At 41.0% G+C, this 21,076-nt stretch overlaps 1 long non-coding RNA gene across 1 annotated transcript; it reads left to right on the forward strand.

Moving 5' to 3' along the window:
* The first annotated feature begins 12,837 nt into the window (after nt 1–12,837).
* On the forward strand, nt 12,838–17,698 carry LOC108702070. Its single transcript, XR_001933244.2, has 4 exons — nt 12,838–12,916; nt 14,793–14,873; nt 15,685–15,719; nt 17,509–17,698. It is a non-coding gene; the product is annotated as an uncharacterized LOC108702070 (long non-coding RNA).
* Nucleotides 17,699–21,076: the final 3,378 nt, after the last annotated feature.

Below are 21,076 nucleotides of genomic sequence, written 5' to 3' on the forward strand. Positions count from 1 at the left end.
ATCTATACTAACTATAGAGTTTAGTATCACAATAGCCCTTGATATTATGTCTGTCCAAAAAATCATCCAAGCCCCTCTTATAGTCATTAACTGAATCAGCATCACAACATCACCCGGCAGTGCATTCCACAACCTCACTGTCCTGACTGTGAAGAACCCCCTACGTTGCTTCAAATGAAAGTTCTTTTCTTCTAGTCTAAAGGGGAGGCCTCTGGTACGGTGATCCACTTTATGGGTAAAAAGGTCCCCCTGCTATTTGTCTATAATGTCCTCTAATGTACTTGTAAAGTGTAATCATGTCCCCTCGCAAGCGCCTTTTTTCCAGAGAAAACAACCCCAACCTTGACAGTCTCCCCTCATAATTTAAGTCTTCTGTCCCTCTAACCAATTTAGTTGCACTTAGTCTCTGCACTCTCTCCAGCTCATTTATATCCCTCTTAAGGACTTGAGTCCAAAACTGCACTGCATACTCCAGATGAGGCCTCACCAGGGACCTATAAAGAGGCAGAATTATGTTTTCATCCCTTGAGTTAATGCCCTTTTTTATACAAGACAGAACTTTATTTGCTTTAGTAGCCACAGAATGACACTGCCCAGAATTAGACAATGTGTTATCTACAAAGACCCCTAGATCCTTCTCATTTAAGGAAACTCCCAACACACTGCCATTTAGTGTATAACTTGCATTTATATTATTTTTGCCAAAGTGCATAACCTGCATTTATCAACATTGAACCTCATTTTCCAGTTTGCTGCCCAGTTTTCCAGTTTAGACAAATCACTGTGCAAAGTGGCAGCATCCTGCATGGAACCTATAGTTCTGCACAATTTAGTATCATCTGCAAAAATAGAAACAGTACTTTCAATGGCCACCTCCAGGTCATTAATAAACAAGTTGAAAAGCAAGGGACCTAGTACAGAGCCCTGCGGTACTCCACTAACAACACTGGTCCAATTAGAAAATGTTCCATTTACCACCACTCTTTGTAGTCTATCTTTTAGCCAGTTCTCTATCCAGGTACAAATACTATGTTCCAGGCCAACATTCCTTAATTTAACCAGTAACCTTTTGTGTGGCACTGTATCAAATGCTTTAGCAAAGTCTAAGTAAATCACATCCACTGCCATCCCAGAATCGAGGTCTCTACTTACATTCTCATAAAAAGAAATTACGTTACTCTGGCAAGATCTATTATGCATAAAACCATGCTGGCACAAACTCATAGTATTATGATTTGCTATGAAGTCCAGTATCTTATTCTTTTATTAACCCTTTGAAAAGCTTTCCTACCACTGACGTCAGACTAACTGGCCTATAGTTTTGAGGCTGAGAACGGGATCCTTTTTTGAATAGAGGCAATTCGCCAGTCTCTCGGCACTATGCCAGATCTCAATGAATCCTGAAAAATTAAGTAAAGAGGTTTGGCAATCACAGAGCTAAGCTCGCTAATTACCCTGGGATGAATACCATTTGGCCCTGGACCTTTGTTAATCTTAACATGTTCTAGTCTCTTTTGAATTTCTTCATGTGTGAACCATGCATCATTAGTTGTATTACTAGAATTGGGACTGTTAAGAAGGAAACCTTCACTTACTGGTTCCTCATTTGTGTAGACAGATGAAAAATATGAGTTCAGAATCTGCGCTTTTATTTTGTTTTCATCGACCAGCTGGCGAATTTATTCGCCAGGCGCGAATTCGTGGCGAATTTGAAAAAAACGGACGCCGGCTTCAAAAACGGCCGCCGGCGTTTCGCAAATTTTGTTCGAAATTCGCTAATTTTCCCGCAAAGCGAAACGGCGCAAATTCGCCCATCACTAGAAATTTAAGCTTGCCTTATAGCTTCTTTGCATGATTTATTGGCCTCCTTGTACCTTATAAATGTTTCGGCTGTACCAGCTAACTTGAAAGCCTTAAAAGCAGGTCTTTTCTTACCCATCTCAACACCAACGCTTCTATTGAATGAAAAAGTTTTTGCTTTGCAACGACGTTCCTTGCTTACAAGTGGAATATACTGACAAGTATATTTATTAAGCAGCATTTTAAAGACTTTCCATGTTTGTTCTGTGTTTAACCCTGTGAAAAGCATTTCCCACTTAATATGTTGCAGAGACGCCCTTATACTGTCAAAGTTTGCACGTCTGAAATTTAGTGTTTAATTACTCCCTTATAGAATTGCTTCTGCAACAGAATCTCAAAGGAGACCATGTTATGATCACTATTCCCTAAATGCTCACCCACACAAATGTTAGAGATCAGTTCAGTATTGTTAGTTATTACAAGGTCCAAAAGAGAGTTATTCCTAGTAGGTTCTTGAACGAGCTGGAATAAAAAGTTCATTCAGCATATTTACAAACCTAATAGCTTTTTCTGTCTTAGCAACCCCATTACCCCAGTCAATGTCTGGATAATTGAAGTCACCCATAGCAACAACTTGACCCAGCTGTGAAGCCGCTTGTATCTGCAAGAGTAGCTGGGCTTCATACTCGACACTTATACGAGGTGGTTTATAGTATACACCAATGATAATTCTTTTTGTTACCTTTTGCCCAGTCAAAATCTCTACCCAGAGGGATTCTACACCCTCACCAGTGCCAGCTATTGTTATTTCTTTAGCGCATGGCTTTAATTCAGGCTTTACATACAGGCTATACTGTAGATAGTTGCCCTTGTCTGGCAAGTGATATATATATCTCATGTTTATTCATGCCAGCCCAGCAGTGGGTTCTCAAGCATACAAACAAGTAGTCACACACAGCGCATTTACATGGGAGCTACACTATTTCCCTAGTAATGGTGTGTGCCAACACAGGTAATATTGAGACTACTGCTACTACTACTACTGCTTGTGAAATGTCAGCTACAGCCATTGAGAAATACTTTGCAGAGCAGTAGATAATTTGAAGCCTAATCTGATGTCTTTGATTGAGGGGAGGTTCTCTTGCTATATCAATAAATAATAGGCACATTCATGTGATTGCTATATGGTGAGCCAGACATCCAGGGAAGCAAAAGCATCACTCAAATGCAGATGCAAAGAAGCGCAGGTGAGAATCCTATCCACACTTCATTGCGTTTCTCTTGCTGCCTTCCCCGCATGCAGAGTTTCCAAAAGTCTTGTTGTGTAATAGATAGGATCTTGCTTTATCCTTTAGTGACTACCATACTACACACATCATGAATACCCATTAGCAAGAAACTTTTGGTCTCTGCTGGAGATTCTGGAGGACTCCAACTCCAACCTTATTATACTAAGCTAGATCTAGATTGAAAGGGTTGCATTTTCCAAGCAAATGGTTCACTGTGATTCACTTTAAGGAGCAAATCACAAATAACACAGGTTCTGTCTAAAATCAGCTTAAGGCCAACTGTTAGCAATAGGGCAATGCTTACCACATCATGAATTCCTTTGCTGTTCCTTGAAACAATAAAAAATCAATAGGCCACCCATGCTTTCCTAATTAATAGAGACCCTGTGTGTAACTATCCAGAAATTCTACTGGCCAGCAAACATGTGACATTTCCCAAGTGCCCCCATTTGTAGAAACTTAAGGCCCCCCATAAACGGGCCGACAAAAGCTGCGGCAGCAGCTCCCCCCTCCTCTTTTTCCACTCCAGCTGACGCATAACCTATAAGACGCAAAACTAAGACTTGAAATTTAAAGTCACCCTTACTAGAGCTTCACAGTGAAATTTCATTTATCCTTATGCAATACTATCTCCAATGACTGCAAACTAAAATGCAATTGTTACATTTTTGAAACTATCTAGGATGATGGATGATGTACAATATACTCTTGTTTATTGTGAATGTATGCATTGCTGGATTACTATCCTTTGTTGAAGCTCAATAAACATCAAAGATTTAAAAAAAAAAAATGTTATTATTGAACCAACAAATGTATTTTTTAGCTGTAATATTGTTGGGGATGCAGCCATCTCCCTGCACTGTGCCTGATTCTGAGCTTTGAGAAAGAGCCAGAACTTAAAGGGATACTGTCATGGGAAAAAAAATTTTTTTCAAAATGAATCAGTTAATAGTGCTGCTCCAGCAGAATTCTGCACTGAAATCCATTTCTCAAAAGAGCAAACAGATTTTTTTATATTCAATTTTTAAATCTGACACGGGGCTAGACATTTTGTCAATTTCCCAGCTGCCCCATGTCATGTGACTTGTGCCTGCACTTCAGGAGAGTAATGCTTTTTGGCAGGCTGCTGTTTCTCCTTCTCAATGTAACTGAAGGAGTCTCAGTGGGACATGGGATTTTACTATTGAGTGCTGTTCTTAGATCTACCAGGCAGCTGTTATCTTGTGTTAGGGAGCTGTTATCTGGTTACCTTCCCATTGTTCTTTTGTTTGGCTGCTGGGGGGAAAAGGGAGGGGGTGATAATCACTCCAACTTGCAGTACAGCAGTAAAGAGTGATTGAAGTTTATCAGAGCACAAGTCACATGACATGGGGCAGCTGGGAAATTGACAAAATGTCTAGCCCCATGTCAGATTTCAAAATTGAATATAAAAAAATCTGTTTGCTCTTTTGAGAAATGGATTTCAGTGCAGAATTCTGCTGGAGCAGCACTATTAACTGATTCATTTTGAAAAAAATTTTTTTTCCCATGACAGTATCCCTTTAAGGATGGAACTGCAATGAGGCAGGTATTGTTTCTCCCCTTTTCACTGTACTTCAATATGACCCAAGTCGTGCTCCCTACCCCCACCTAATGGTAGACATGAGAATAGCACCCAAGCACGAAAAAGCTGAGTTTAGCACTTTTAGAACACGCATGCAGAACTTCGCCGCGGTTTTAAAAAAGCTGACCACTGTGTAAATACGCTAGCGTATTTTGCTATTGCCTAAGCAATAGCTTAGCTTTTTTAAAAACCACAGCGCGAACCGTGCCTAAAGGCAGCGAGGAGCCAAGGCCTTAGCAATGCAAAGCAGAGGTGTCAGGTAGCTGATATTTGGTTAGCTACCCATTGTTCTGCTGATGGGCTGCTTTCGGGGGAGGCAGGAGGTGATATCACTCAAGCTTGCAGTGTAGCAGTAAAGAGTGATTGAAGTTTATCAAAACACAAATCACATGACTGGGGCTCCTGGGAAACTGACAATATGTCTAGCCTTCTAGCCCCATGCTAAATTTCAAAATAAAATATAAAAATATCTGTTTCCTAAAAAAACAGATTTCAGTGCAGAATTCTGCTGGAGCAGCACTATTAACTAGGGATGGAAGAATTTGACCCGTTTAGTTTCGCCAAAAATTCTCCGCCGCCGAAATGTCACAGACGCCCATTAAAGTCTATGGGCGTCAAAAATTATTTCGTCGTGCAGCGAAATTGTTTTGATGCGCGTCTGTTTTTTTTTTTTGCCGCACGCCGCCATACAAGTCTATGTGCGTCCCTTTTTCGGCGAAACGAGGCAAAAAAATTCATCCATCCCTACTATTAACTGATGTATTTTCTGCCCTTACCAGTCCTTTATCTATACTAACTGTTTTTTTACCTCTGAATAGAGCTATCACCAAAACCAAAATCTACTAGCTAGTCCTAACCAGGCACAGCCTCCCACCTGGTCTGGCTCTGAAGTCTATCCTGCTTTTGGATGTTGTTAGGCCAAAGAGGAAGTTCCAGACTCCTGAACTTCCTTATATAAGCTTCTTCAGGGGAAGTTCCCAAAAGTCCCACCTTAAGGGTTGGCACCACTGGACAAAGTAAATATTGCCTTACCATTTACAATAAAATATAGAATTATATTTCACATCCACCTTCCAAGGTCATGTGTAGAATATGAAAGCAAGTTGGTCACATGGCAACTATGACTGTCTGACTGACCATTCCATATTTTTAGGATGGTTTTGTACCTTAATTTATAAATAATTATGAATACTACTTAATAATAATTCATAAACACTACTGTTTGCTTTTTGCTCTAGGTGTGTTGGTTTGTGTGCTTAGAGGGAGGTACAGACTGGTTCCTCGCAGGCTCTAGGCAAGATTATTACTTATTGTTTTTCTGATACTTTGCTGTCAAGTTGTCTTCCTTTGGCCTGCAGTCTGTTTACCCCAGGGGAACTTGAGATCACAGCCAATTGGATGATAAAAGTTTAAACTGGAAGGACCAACTTTACCAAGGACCAACTTAGTCTCTTGTAGAAGGTATAACAGGATTGCCAGTGGTGCAATTAAGAAGGACTAAGCATGAACGTTTAATCTGGAAGAGCCTAACAGGATTTCCAGTGGTGTAACTAAGAAGGGTTAGGCACCCCTCAAGAAAGATTGTGGATCCCATTAGCTGCACCAAATGATTAAACTACAGGGCAATTGAATGTCTACCAAGCTATGATCATCACACCCAACTGAGCATACATAACACTGGAGTGTATCTTCATGAATACAGCGCTGCCTGTGTTTGGTAGCACTGTTTTCATGTAAGGAGGTTGAGAGGCATTTAGGCTTCACACAGTCATGCAAATTAATTGAGATGGTAGCAGGCTGCAATTGGGCCCTGTACTTACAGCCTACCCTGTGGCAGCTGCATGTGCACCTCAAGCAAGGCCCTGGCATTGCCCCCTTAGTGGAATTTCACTTCTTCCCAAGGTCCATATAAATAATATGTTCACAATATTTTACAGAAACCAAAATTCATTTGGTAATGACTGGTACGGACTGATCAGGAAATGATGCAGACAGGTGGGGAGGAGCAGAGAATGATGAGAAACAACCTGGAGTTGGACCTCTTGGGAAAATGACTAAAGTTTTTAGGAAGACGTACCATCTTGGTATGGAAGAATGTACCATCTACTAAATAAACTTTTTTTTAACTGCATCAAACTTTGGAGTGAGGTCCGGTTTGTGCCAGCCTACTACTACAGAAAAAGTATCTTGAGACATGGTCAAACTGACAGAAGATATATCTTGGAGGTGAGAATGATAATGGTGTGAAACAGAGAAAGGCTGTACCTCTTGTGAACCGGTGAATACTAGTGGTAGGGAATAGTAGGCTAATGGTATAAAAAGAAAGTTAATGTACTGCTCAGTGCTGACTGATGTGGAGGATTGGATGGGGTAAGCATAATGTTTTATATTATATTTCATCTTTTTCTTTCTTACGGTCGCTAGTATGAAGGACAGGCCTGGACTGACAATCTGTATATTCTGGCAAATGTCAGAGGGGCTGCTGTATGATTTCATAGATAGTCACTATTTAGTGGGCTGCTGGGGGACTGTTTGGGCCTCTGTGGATTTCCGGGGAGTATTTCAAAATCTCGGGCCAGACCTGATGAAGGGTCTGCTCCTTTCTACCAGGCTGCCCTCAAAGTACTTAGAACTCTTTCCCATCCAACCCTAGCAATAAAAACAGCTATAAGCAGAAAGGCAAGCCATTAGACATTGGGTAGCCATTGGGTTTCTCATTATCACCTGGCATCTCTTTTCTTAACCACCATAGCCACTCAGAGCTTCCAGTCAAATATTTACATTTTGAAGACAATGGCTCTCTATAAATAAGCACAAATTACTTACTTCATGTTCCTTTAGCTGCCAATAATCATTCATTATCCTTTCTCTAGCTAGGGAATTCCATAACTTGACAGTCCATTCTGTAGAAGAGCCTTCCTGGACCCTCAAACCTGGTATTGATGTTTCTAGCTTCTAACCATGGCAAAGTATATCTAAGAAACCCTGGAAAACAATACTGGACTGGGCCTCCTAGCACCCTCCAGAACTGAATATCCAAAACCCCATCTCCCAAAAAATTTAAAGTAGACAGTGGAAGTAAGAATTGGGGTGCACACGGAGATCCTGTAGTTAACTGAACAGCCACAGAATGTTAGTCAGTTTAATAAGGCATCTTTATCATTATTTTATTATTTACATAGAGGGTGTAATTAGTTCGCAAACTGTTAGGCAATATAAAACAAAGGAACATAAATGTATAAGGCTAAAACAAATGGCAGCTTTCCTCACGTGAATATGTACTGACACCCGATATTTTCTTATACATTATTCATTGTGCTGGGAATGTAAATTAAGAACAAACCCCATCACTATTTACTTCTATTTAGTATTTTTATTTCTATGCAAACTGACTCACCTTGCAATATTGATATTGTTTTAGAGGCAATTTCTACAGACAACAAAGGTTAATATGCAGCACTAGGGATGTAGCGAACCGCCGAGTATGTGTTCGCGAACGCCGTTCGCGAACACCGGCAAAAAATGCGAACAGTTCGCGAACTTCGAACATCCGAAAATCGTTCGATTCGAACGATCGAAGGATTTTAATCGTTCGATCGAACGATTTTTGTTCGAATCGAACGAAAATCGTTCGATTTTAGCGATCGAATGGTCGAATGGTCGAACAATTTTGACGCGAACGCCTATTGGCGAACGTCGCGCGACGTTCGCGAACTTGCGGCGGACGCGAACAGTCGAAGTTCGCGCGAACTAGTTCGCCGGCGAACAGTTCGCTACATCCCTATGCAGCACAGAGGGCCCGAGAGCAATATAGGAAATTACATTATCCCCCAGCCCAGGCCCCACACCTCCCACACCACGGTAAATAAGCCATGAAAACATAGGCGCTAAAACATAAACGCTAAAATACCATTGGTGGCCACCGCCCCCCCCCCCCACAAGTTAAAATAGAAAAAATTGGTGGTACAAGTTAAAAAAAAAACTTTCGTGGTCAGGGTTCCCCCTACAAGTTAAAAAAAAAGACAATTGGTGGTCAGGGGCCCGCATAAAAGTTAATAAAATCTTTATTAGTGGCCAGGGCCCCATCACAAGCTAAAAAATTCTTTACTGGCCAGGGCCCCCTTACAAGAAAAAAAACATTGGGGCAGGGCCTTCCTTTACAGTTAAAAACAACATTGGTGGCCTGGGGCCCCAGAGAAACGTTTTTAAAAAAAAAACATTGGTCCCCAGGGGCTTTAGCCAGGTGTCATTCGGATCTTAGACTTCATCTCCATTCATGACTTTGAATCTTCAGCTTCTGATCTACGGCTTCAGATCTTCAGCTTTAGCTCCATTCATGGCTTTGAATATTCGGCTCCATTCTTGGCTTCAGGTCTTCAGCTTCAGCTCCATTCGCAGCTTCGGATCTTCCATTCCATTAGTGGTTGAGGTCTTTGGCTTTGGATCTTCAGCTTCGGATCTTCAGTGACATCCACATTCTTAAGGGGGACCTGGTTAATCGGGAAAGTGCAGCCCAGCCGGCTTTAAACCTAAATTCTTCCAGGCCCGGGCCAACTGTCCCCCCTGGGCCCCCTCTGATGTCTGGGATCCTTATAAATGTGACTATTTTAATATATGTCAGTATATATGTACTGGCACCACTGTTCCATTAGGAGATTTCAACTAGAAATACTGTATAATAAACTGCGAAACAAGAGCCACTGTTCTGCTTGAATAATGCTTTGCCGACAACGTATCTACACATTCTAGGTCTAGGAACCCATAGCGACCAAGCAAGTGGCATTCACTGGTGACCTGTTTGAAAGGAAACATTGGACTGGTTGTTCTGGGCCCCTAGACCTGGTATAAATTGTGTGCTTTTATTATGATACCTGCCTCAGTGCATAATAATAGGTAGGTGCATCTTTAAGAAAACTATACCAGTGAGCATTGCAAGTCTCCAAAAATAAAATAACCCATATGTGAACATAGATTAATGTAATCAACTTCATCAAAAAATATTTATCTAACAGTATGTGCCATCGGATAATCCCATAGTGGATAATAAATACTGAATAATGTCCCTTTCATTTAAGTATTGGTGCAAATATTATTGAGTGTAAGGGAGTGGGTCCTTACACTCAAGAAACTGACAGCAACCAAAATCAGGCTGAGCACTCTTTCCAGTTTTCAGATAGGGGTCACTGACCCCATCTAAAAGACAAATGGTCTGTAAAGCTTCAAATGTATTGTTATTGCTACTTTGTATTACTCTTCTTTCTTTCAGGCCTCACCTATTCATATTCCAGTCTCTTATTCAAATCAGTGAATAGTTGCTAGGGTAATTTGGACCCTAGCAACCAGATTGCTGAAATTTCCCTTTAACAAAAATATATCTGCCTTCAACATCCTTCAACACATCTATTAATTTGAAATCTAAGATTTTGTGCAATCCAATAGCTCCTCCCCTGCTTTTTTGAGAGGCATTATTACTATAATACCACCTGGAATAGCCGCCATGCTTAATAGGAGCACACTCATCCCCTTTAAAATGTGTTTCCTGGAATAGAATAATATCAGTTTTGCCTTTGTACAATGCATGCAGGATTTTGCGCCTTTTCTCTGGAATATTGAAGCCATTAACATTTAAAGATGTCACAGTAATATCACCCATTTAAACAGATTGCAAAAGCGTACTGCCTTATATAGCCTTGCCTAAGACAAATAATGAAAAAAAAAAACTGAACATTGCAAAACATGTAACAAAAAGGTCAAAATTTACGTTAAACTGTGTGGTAAACTTTTTAAAATGGGGTATAGAAATAAATCACCATTGCAGGTGAGATGTAATAGGCACTAGAAGGGTCAACAGCCAGTGTCTTCCCTAGTAGTTACCAAATCCCCTGGGGGGGTGGAGAGTTCAGTATGCTGAGAGAACTGCTCCCCAGTCACCCGATCCAAAAACAGTGTAGAACCATACATGAAAAACAGTACCATACCGTCCAGCAAAATCTAATCAAAGTACATGTTAAGGAGAAAACGGAGAATAAAAAGAAAAAAGAAAAAACGCATCTAACTGAATTCTTCCGTCACAGTTGACAAGATATTGCCAATTACAAATGACTCAAGTAGCTGGTAGGCAGTATAGTATATGTTAAATATACTCATCCCTCTGGTGATTTATCTTTGGCCGGGGTGGCTTTGGTCTTCTTTCTTTGTTCCTTGGGCGTAGTTGCCTCAGTCCATGGTTCCCGAGCAGGCAGTAACAGCATCTTTGGCAGGTAGCAAAATTTTATCCATTCCGGTAGATCCACATCAGAGAGCCCCAATCCTGCAAGAAAGGGAGCCAAATCCTCCGGCCCAGTGAGAACAAAGGATTGGCCATTGTTGGTTACATGTAGACTGAACGGATAACCCCATCGAAATAAGAGATTATTTTCTTTGAGTGCAGTTATAAGGGGTCGCAGTAGTCGTCGGTGTTGTAGAGTTGACCAGGATAAATCCTGGAGGATTAACAAATGTGTCTCCTGGAAGGGAATAGTTTGCATTTTCCTCGCCTTCTGCAAAATTTCCTCCTTCACCGGAAAAGTCAGGCAACAGATTACATCTCTAGGCTTATCCGTCGGTAATCCTTTAGGCCTCAAAGCTCTATGTATCCTCTCAAACTCTACCTTATGCGTATCTGGTTGCTCAAGTATGTGGTTGAAAATTTTCTTCGCAGTAAGCCTGGAGGCTTACCCCATCAACTTGTTCCGGGAGGCCTCTAATGCGCAGATTACAACGTCGACCTCGATTGTCCAGATCGTCTATCCGCTTCTGCAGGTAGTAAAGCAGTTTGTTTTGAGCAGACTGTGATTGAATCAAGGAGTTAGTAGCAGTTTCCACCGTGTCTTGGCGCGTTTCAGCATCTGCGACACGCGAATGCAAGGTAGCCATTTCCAGCTTAAGATCTGCTACTTCCTCGCGTACAGTTTTTTTAATTTGCGACACCAAATGCTCAAAATCCCTCGGTAATGATTTAAGGTAAGAGAGCGTAGTAGTGTCAGTACTCACAGACTCGCTGTCGGAGTCATCGACCGGGCTGCGAGGGCGCCTCAGCGCCATCTTGGATTTATGCGACGCAGCTTCCAAATCTGCAGAGGTGAAAAACTGCTTCAACGAGCGTTGCGCCTCACTTGCTCTTGGGGTCTTAGAGTTCTCTGAGGTAGAATCTTTAAGTTTGCCGTGTTTGCCCATAGCCAAAAAGAGGGAATATCACTGTTCTGGATCGGTGTGGTCAGGAGCCGCACGCTCACACGTCTACCATACTCAGCTGCAGGCCACGCCCCCCAGATTGCTGAAATTTCAAACTAGAGAGCTGCTGAATAAAAGCTGAATAACTCAAAAACCACACAAAATGAAAAATAAAAACCATATGCCAATTGTCTCAGAATATCACTCTCTACACTAAACTAAAGGTTCATTTAAAGGTGAACAAGCTGGCATAACCCTTTTGCAGTCATGGAAGTCAGACTGCCTCTAACCCACCATTTACCATTGCTAAAGGGTCCAATAGTCAGATCAGATGCTCTACAGTTCCCACTAAGTGGCTTCTTAACAGTAAAAATGCCCCCCTTTTAAATATCCAAATCTATGATGGAAGATGATATTGTTTTTGAAGACTTATGAATGTTCAAAGGAAAGTACATTTACCCCCAGGCGGACAGGTCTTACACATTGGTAGCAGCTTCAGAGAAGTTTCAGCTGAGACTGCCAATAGCAAAACACCAAAACAGCATCACTTTATTGGAGCAACTGTCAGTCACCAGCCTCAAACATGTTTATTGGGGAATGGGATCTATTTCTACTAAAGGTATATTTCCTTGTCAACCATATGCCTCCTAAATGTTCCTGAGCCATTTTCAGCCGACACTGTCACATACGATTATGGTCTAATAAACTGTCATTGATGGTCAGATCTAGCCGTAGAGCCAAGATAAATATTTTCCCTTCTACAAACTTCATGAAGGCTTTGATGTGGCAGCCAGAAGCCAAACTGTTGAATATGAATATTTATTGGCATATTCATTTGTTCTTCTGGTTTTTGTTGATTTTGGGTTGGGGTTTGGAAGGGAGAAACGGGAGTGGGGAAGGGGACAGTTGGGTATAAAGGGAGAGGGAAAGAGACAGCACTTTACTCCAGTGAGAAGAAACAAGATGAGACTTATTATCCTGTGTGCTCTGCTAGCCACCGTCCTGATTCAGGGTAAGTGAGATGACACAGTATCATAATGAACTTGGGGAAAACCCCACATTTTCTATTACTTCTTCTTCAATCTTGCATTCTGTTGTACAAACCTCAGTCATTTACAAATAATGTGACTTTCCATAAGTGCCAATAAAAAGGAATGATCTATCTTCAGATATGTAAAATTGATTAAAAAGAGGGGATCTGACTTCTGTCAGTATTTGAATTTTTATATAGGAGAAAAGAAAGAAAGTATCCCCGTCTTTTTGATCAAGGCTGTGAAAAAGCAATTTGCGAAACGCGCGTCGGCTTGCTATTTCTCAACGGTTTATACCATTTTAGATAAAACCTTGGGGGGTTCTCTTAAGAAAAAAACTTTTTATAGTGATCTGGGCGCTTCTCTTAGCCCCGATTAAGGAGATTCCTTATCTGCATTCTTGTTCAACTGTTTTCACTATAAGTGCTCTGGAATTTGTGTGTTTTTTAGAAAAGATAGCTCTTCAATCCAGTTAGTTAAAATAGAATTGAGACCACAGTTCCAGAAGCACTGACTTCTCTGTCTTTGTGGGGTCCCGCAGTTAGTAAAACGTTCACCTAGAAAATACGGGACTTCTGCACCCACCTACCAATTTCCTTTTCCTACCTTTTCTTGGAATCAGAGATATTAATAATTGCACTTTAATTGATTTACAAGTGAATTGATCACAATCTGTTGGCACTTTATCACCCTTATTGGTGTTTTAGTTGATTTTTAGTAATTTAACAATCAATTAATGTTAAATGAATTGTTTATGAGTTAGAAATTACAAAGCATACACAATATTTAAAAGAAGAATCAATTGAGTCCTAGTTTTATTCTATTTAATGCTATTTAATTAAAGTCAAGCACTAGCACTTTGTGGGACTACTTATCAAGGGGGGAACTAATATATATAGAATCACGGGATTAAATGGTTTAACTGAAATCAAATTATATAGTAATAACATATATTTTGTGTGTTTTTTCTGATCAAAAAGACAGGGATACTTTCTTTCTTTTCTCATATATTTCCATAAGTGCCAGTCACAAGCCAACAGATAGCAAGGGAATAATGCTGAAGACCAACTGAGGCTGTAGTAACCTTATAAAGGCAATAAGGAGGACTGCTGCATTTGCAAGTCTATATAAAGTATCCAAATTACAAGAAGAATGCCCAAAGAGAAACAAATAGTGATGGGCGAATTTGCGCGGTTTTGCTTCGCCGAAAAATTAACGAATTTTGCGAAACGGCGAAAAATTCGCGAATTTTTGCCGCTAATTTTCGCGGGCGTTTTGCGAATTTATTCGCTGGCGGCAAATCGCGCAAATTCGTTGCGGATTCGCGCCTGGCAAATAAATTCGCCCATCACTAGAAACAAAGGGAGTTGAGAAGGTTTGGAAGTGTAATAGGGATCAAACATAGAAGCTTCTCTGTGGTTCCCCAACCTCTTTTTACCCATGAGCAACATTCAAATGTAAATAGAGTTGGGGAGCAACACAAGCATGAAAAATGTTCCTGGGGTGCCAAATAAGGGCTGTGATTGTCTATTTGGTAGCTCCTATGTGGACTGACAGCCTACGGGAGGTTCTGTTTGGCAGTACAACTGGTCATAAACCTGGTTTTTATGCAATCAAACCTTGCCTTCAAGCCAGGAACTCAAAAATAAATACCTGCTTTGAGGCCACCATGAGCAACATCCAAGGGGTTGGTGAGTAACATGTTACTCCCATGCAACTGGTTGGGAATCACTGCTCTAGATGATACACAACACAGAGCAGCAGGGGAAGATAACAGGCACAACGTATTTAATTGTAGAGAAAGATAAATATAGTAACAAATACTAAAGTCTCTCTTTTTCAAAATGTTCCTTGCAGATGTTGAGGGCTTTTGCATACCTCTTCCTCCTTTTTTATGTAGACCAGGAAGGGAAGCCGTGGAAGGACCTAAGGCAACTGGTAAGTTTTAGGATCCTCAACACCAAGGAGCATACTCACCAAAGCTACAATATGGTGATTTTGCATCACAAATGAAAATTCCCCAAACCATCACCACTCTGGTAAATAATTCTCTTTGGGGCTAATTTGAACCTCTTCAACAGGAGAAATTTCTCCAGAGAATAGTCACACTGAGCACAGACGAATTTATGAATCAGAAGAAAATTAGTTTTATAACTTAATGTGGTAAGTCCATGTTCATGTGGGCTATGGTCAGTTTGTTACCCTCAGTAAAGCAGTGCCCTATATATTCTACATCTCTGCTCTTCTCACCATATTCTAAAACTGGGTGGAAGAGGAAATATTGTCTCATTATTGCAATGCTTAGTAGCTGTGAGCGACATTCGAATGTAAAAAGAGTTGGGGAGCAACACAAGCATGAAAAAGTTCCTGGGGTGCCAAATAAGGGCTGTGATTGGCTATTTGGAAGCCCCTATGTGAACTGGCAGCCTAACGGATGCTCTGTTTGGACATAAACCTGGTTTTTATACAACCAAAACTTGCCTCCAAACCTGGAATTCAAAAATAAGCACCTGTTTTGAGTCCACTGGGAGCAACATCCAAGGGGTTGGTGAGCCACCACTGGGTTTGGGATCACTGGTCTATAGGAACGGTATATTTGCTTCAAAGTGTAACTTGGGAATAAATTGAAACATTCAAAGCCCATAGCCAAGGTCCTACTGTATATAGGGAGATTTTTTTGTGATACTAGGATGAAGCAAAACCAGCTGAACTGGTGGAACTCTAAATTTATTATTATTTTTCTTTGCAGAGAAAAGAGAAGCTCTGCCCAACCTGAGGGAAATGGTAAGTTTCTATATCATTATAGGCAGATAGGTCTCACCCACTCTATTTGTAAGCAGCCAAATAAACTTAAATTATGAAAGCTAGTGCTTGGGATAAGGGGCTTTAAAAACGCCATTGTGTCCTCATTTTACCGTGTGAACCAGATAACTCATCCCTGCAGAGTATATTGGAATTCATTGTCTGGCTAACAATAAGATGAGGACTCAATGAAGAATTCAAAGCATGTTAGCCTTTTGTTGCAAAAACCTGGAATAAAGTGACGTCTTTTGTGTGAATCTGAGTTAATTACTATTGTGCACCAAAATCCAATGACAGACACATTATGTGGTATATCCAGGTCAACTTTTATAGCTGCAGTAAAGTAGGGAATATGGGGATTGGTTATTGGGTTCATGCAAAAAGATGAAGACACATATTCCAAGTGTTAGGTTTTCTAGGGAAGATTCTTTGGTTGCCAGTAACTGGAATGTAGTGAGGCATATTGTGCAAAGCTCAGTTTATCCATTCTGCATGTATTTTACACTTTAAATCCAATTTGTGATGCTAAATGTAATATCCCAAATCGACAAGATATAGGAGAAAACAAATGCAGGACTAGACAAAATTGTGCTAAACCGAGGGTTGAATGTGCTAGTGACTGCCCTGATACATTATCATTATTACATTATCCCTTGTGTCCATAATCTGCCCATAATGGCATTAGCCACCCTCAGATGTCACTACCCGGTTCCACCACAAGCAAAAGCTGGCAACCCTGCCCTAGGACAACTGTTAGGTTTCAATATCCTTAACACCAAACCTCTACTGCACCCAAAAAAATCTGTGTACTTCCTCCTAGAGATTAACTCATTTCCTTCTCTTGGTTTACGTCTCTCCACTCAATCCATGTCGCACTCACACCAGTATGAATCTCTCATGGGGGGGAGAGAAGAGATCTGGAATTTTCATTGTCAATCCAAAAAATAAATACACCTGCATGCTTAGAATGACGTGTTCTATTAGTTCATCAACTGGTTACATCGTCTCTGCCCAATTCCCACCAGTACAAACCTGGGTGGAATAGGATATATTGTCTGGCTGCTGCAATACATTAAATACTCTGCTTAAAGGCCTAACTATGTGTCCAGAGTCAGAATACTTCCAAAGTCTAAGGGAAAGATTTATCTGGTTTACTCAATAAGCGATTTTAGAAGCACATCAGAGTTGTAAAGGGGGGTTTCTATGATTTCTTAGAAACCTTTATTTCCACCAAGAAAGAATTGCAGTATGTTCATGTCCATTCATGACTAATTGGAGTAATATTCTTTTAAGACAAATACTGTACTTATACAAAATGGTGGAGCCGTCTCCAGAGGCCCAGGTAATTCATTAACCTTACACAAACCTTACATTCATTTGAAAAAAATGAAATCCACTGAGAATTAAAATGTGGAGGCTTCATGTAACTGCAAATGTCAGGCTCAATGTAGTCCCTGCTTAATGTAGTCCCTGCTCAATGTAGTCCCTGCTCAGTGTAGTCCCTGCTCAATGTAGTCCCTGCTCAATGTAGTCCCTGCTCTAGATTTTGACAAGGGTCCATGGGTCTTTGGGTGCAGAGAGCTATGGTCTGGCAGTGTATGTAGGGGCTTTGCAACATGGAAACTTCTCTCCAAATAATACATGGACACACCGTACAGCAGGGGAAGCAAACTGTTTATTTCATGGCAGGGAAAGCTAAATATGGGAGCCTACAGAATGGGAAGAGATGTTAAAATAATAAAGTCTCTTTCTTTCAATGTTTTCCTTGCAGGAGGTGAGAGTCTTGAACAAAAGAACATAATACACGACTCCTTCTGAAACACGGCTGCAAAGCTAAGGAAAAGCCTGAGTGGTGAACAACTGCGGTTCCCCACTGTTCTGACTTGTTTTCCAAACTTTGTTTTTCTAATGTCTTTCTCCCTGGAATATGAAACCCTATACCAATAAATCTTGCCTTGTGATATCTCTGTATCTTTTGTCCTACCTCGCCAACTTCCTAGGTCCAACTGCTTAAACAAAGTGATTTGAGCAACTGTAACTGAAATAAGAGGGAGGTCGAATTGCTGTCCTTCCTTTACCACAACTGCTTACCAGTAGAGGATGAATACATCGTGACCCTCTTCCTCAGCTGAGCCCTTGTGATGGTGATGCTGTGGTGAAGACATAAAGGGTGCCTGTGGCAACCTCAGGCCTAGTACACCCATTTCCCCACCCAGCCCATTCATTACCCTTCACATTTTCCTGCCCCATCTACCATTATTCCACCTACCCCAACTATTTTCCTGCCCCCATACATCACAGCCTTGCCCCCAAGCATGCCCGGGCTAAGCCCTTTGTAGCGATATGCACTGGGGGAGCGCGCATAGAGAAGCCTGCCATGCGCCAGTGGGGGAACAAGGGTCCAGACCAGGGGTAGGGTGAAAGAAGAGGTATGGGCTTGGCACCCCCACTTTTGTTGCGCCCCCTAGGCACGTGCCTCTTCTTACTACCCCTAGTTCTAGCCATGCTCCCACTTGGCATCAGAGCCCGCCCCTGTTCTGAAGGCCAGTATTAGTTAAGAAAAAAGTGGAAACCCTACAGTAGCTCTGACAACTTAGTCCAGTGGGGCCCCTATATTTCTGTGTATGTTTCCTTTTATCCTCCACTCTGGGTGCAAAACACATGGAGTAAATATTTATTTCTCTGGACTACAGACATTGCAGGGTTCTTGGTCACATTGTAAAATACAACAAAGCATTTAAAACATATTAGTCCAGACACTCTAGGTTTTATAACAAGGCTACTATATTAATACTTGATAATTCAATCCATATATTAGATAAAGTGGTCACAATCTGTTCAGAAATCCACATGTTTACACAAGTTACACAAGTTAATATCTAATATAATTAATTCTAAAACAACTGGACTTGCTGAGTAATCATCGAGTAATAATTGAAGACGTTCCACTACTCATCCGAGAAGCTTCTTAAGACAAGCTCGGATGAGTAGTGAAATGTCTTCAATTAGTATGCAGCAAGTCCAGTTGTTTTAGTATTACTTATATTAGATATGCCATGACCTGGATGAATGAAAATCTTCATAGTCATACATAAGTTTATGTTCTGAGTCCATACTCATATGATTGGTGTGTGGTGCCCTGTGGTGCCCAATCATGCTTTTTTTCTCACCCTCTATCACTCTCCCCATCAGTACTAGCTGATGTAAGAGCAAATATTGTCTGGCTGTTGCATTGTATTAATCTCTCATGCTAATGTACCTGCTTAGTAGATCTCCAATGGAACAGAGGAATGGGTTATAACACAATGAAGCATTAAAAACCCCTTAGCCCAGGTAGTCAAATTCTTATAGGGAATGGAGTGAGACCCATTCATAATGGGAACCTGTATCTGTACTGGTCCTACCCAGGCTGGCTGTCAAGCCAAACCTCTGATGACTAAAGGCCCACAAGTACCTCACACTGGCTGGGGCTTGCCTGAAGTTTGGAACAGGAAGCACAGCAGTGGAGAGAAGCCGTAGAGCTGGGCAGCGAGGAACATGGATAAGGCAGAAGAATGATCAAATGGATCTAGGTTAGGGAGGCAGCAAAGATTCAAGCAGCGAGTCTGACACACAATCAAAACAAGAAGCTTAAGAATCACAAGAACTCCAGGTAGAAACAAAATAATCAAGCACTTCCTGGAGTTCCCTTGTATGTGGTTGCACACTGGAACACAACATGGGATTTGCGTTCCACCAGACACCGAATACAGAAGCATCAGTGTCGGTGAATGCACTAAAGTCAGTGACTTTACACTGGCCTGTTTCTTTGGTGGCATCCTCAAGGCTTGAACCAATTGGACTCTCAGGTTACTAACCTGTTTCTAGACCATCGACAGTCACCCAACGTTATTCATCTGTAATAAATTCCAATATCTTGGTATTATATTTTTCACCATTCCAGACTGTGAAGCATAACAACAAATGGTTACTTCACCGTTTCTTTTGCTAATTGTTCAGTGGATCCACCCTCTGGACACTTTTCACTTTCTGCATCACCTCATCTAAAATATCTGTCTCATAACCCCTAATTGTAAAATGAGTTATATCTTCTGCTCTTTTCTCAAATTTCTCCTCTGAACCCACTCTTCTCCTTACTCGCAATAACTGACTGTAAGGAAAGCCATTGTTAAATGAAGGTAGGTAAAAGCTCATTGGTTTAAGGTAAGTTATTCCATCAGTCCATCACTCGGATATCTAAATAAACGTACCTTGCAAGTGTCACAGTCAGGAGTACATGTGAGAAGAGAAGAGTCCTTCTGATACATGTAAGGAGAAGAGTTCTTCTGGTACATGTAATAAGAGAAGAGTTCTTCTGGTACATGTGAGAAGGGAATAGTTCCTCTGGTACATGTGAGAAGGGAAGAGTTCTTCTGGTACATGTGAGAAGAGTTCTTCTAGAACACACGAGTAGAGACGAGTCCTTCTGGTACATGTGAGAAGAAAAGAGTTTTTCTGGTACATGTGAGGAGAGTTCTTCTGGTACATGTGAAAAGGGAAGAGTTCTTCTGGTACATGTGAGAAGAGTTCTTCTGGTACATGTGAGAAGGGATGAGTCCTTTTGGTACATATAAGAAGAGAAGAGTTCTTCTGGTACATGTGAGAAGAGATGAGTCCTTCTGGTTGGTACATGTGAGAAGAGAAAAGTTATTCTGGTGCATCACTAGGTTTAATACGCAGGTTGGAAAATGAATAACATCCCTCAACAGTGGGTCTCGCAAGCAGATTCTGTAAATCCTTATGTATCTTCAGTAAAAGATAAAATTCAGGTATAATAGGGCGATCAACCCGTAAATAGCTTTTGACAGTAAACATTTCTCTTCATTCAAAGTATTAGTAATTATAAGTAGGGTCCCATTCAAGTAATTTGTAGTGTGGGACACCAAATAGTCCAGATTAGACTGTTGCCCTCAGTAAGGTGGCACCCTGTGTAGTCTTCATCTCTGCCCCTCTCCCCATCTTGCTGGCAGACAAATATTGTTTGCTTATTGCAATGCTTTAAGTACTACTCACACTTCAATACCTGCTTAGCAGCTAACCAGAGTCTAAAGCATTGGGTTATCTGCTTAACAGTGTAACATTAAACCACAAGGAAACATTCACAGCCCCTTAGCTCATGGGTTTAATAGGTGTTTTTTTTTTATTAGTGAGACTGAAATAAAGTTATTGCTAATGCAGTGTTGGAATGCTAAACTACTTTTATTATTATTTTCCTTGTAGAGAAAATGGAAGCTCTGGCACAACCTGAGGCAAATGGTAGGTTTCAATGGGCTGCTCAAACCTTTAAACCTTTAAATACT

The sequence above is a fragment of the Xenopus laevis genome, chromosome 9_10L (assembly GCF_017654675.1).
Source record: "Xenopus laevis strain J_2021 chromosome 9_10L, Xenopus_laevis_v10.1, whole genome shotgun sequence".
Classification (NCBI taxonomy): domain Eukaryota; kingdom Metazoa; phylum Chordata; class Amphibia; order Anura; family Pipidae; genus Xenopus; species Xenopus laevis.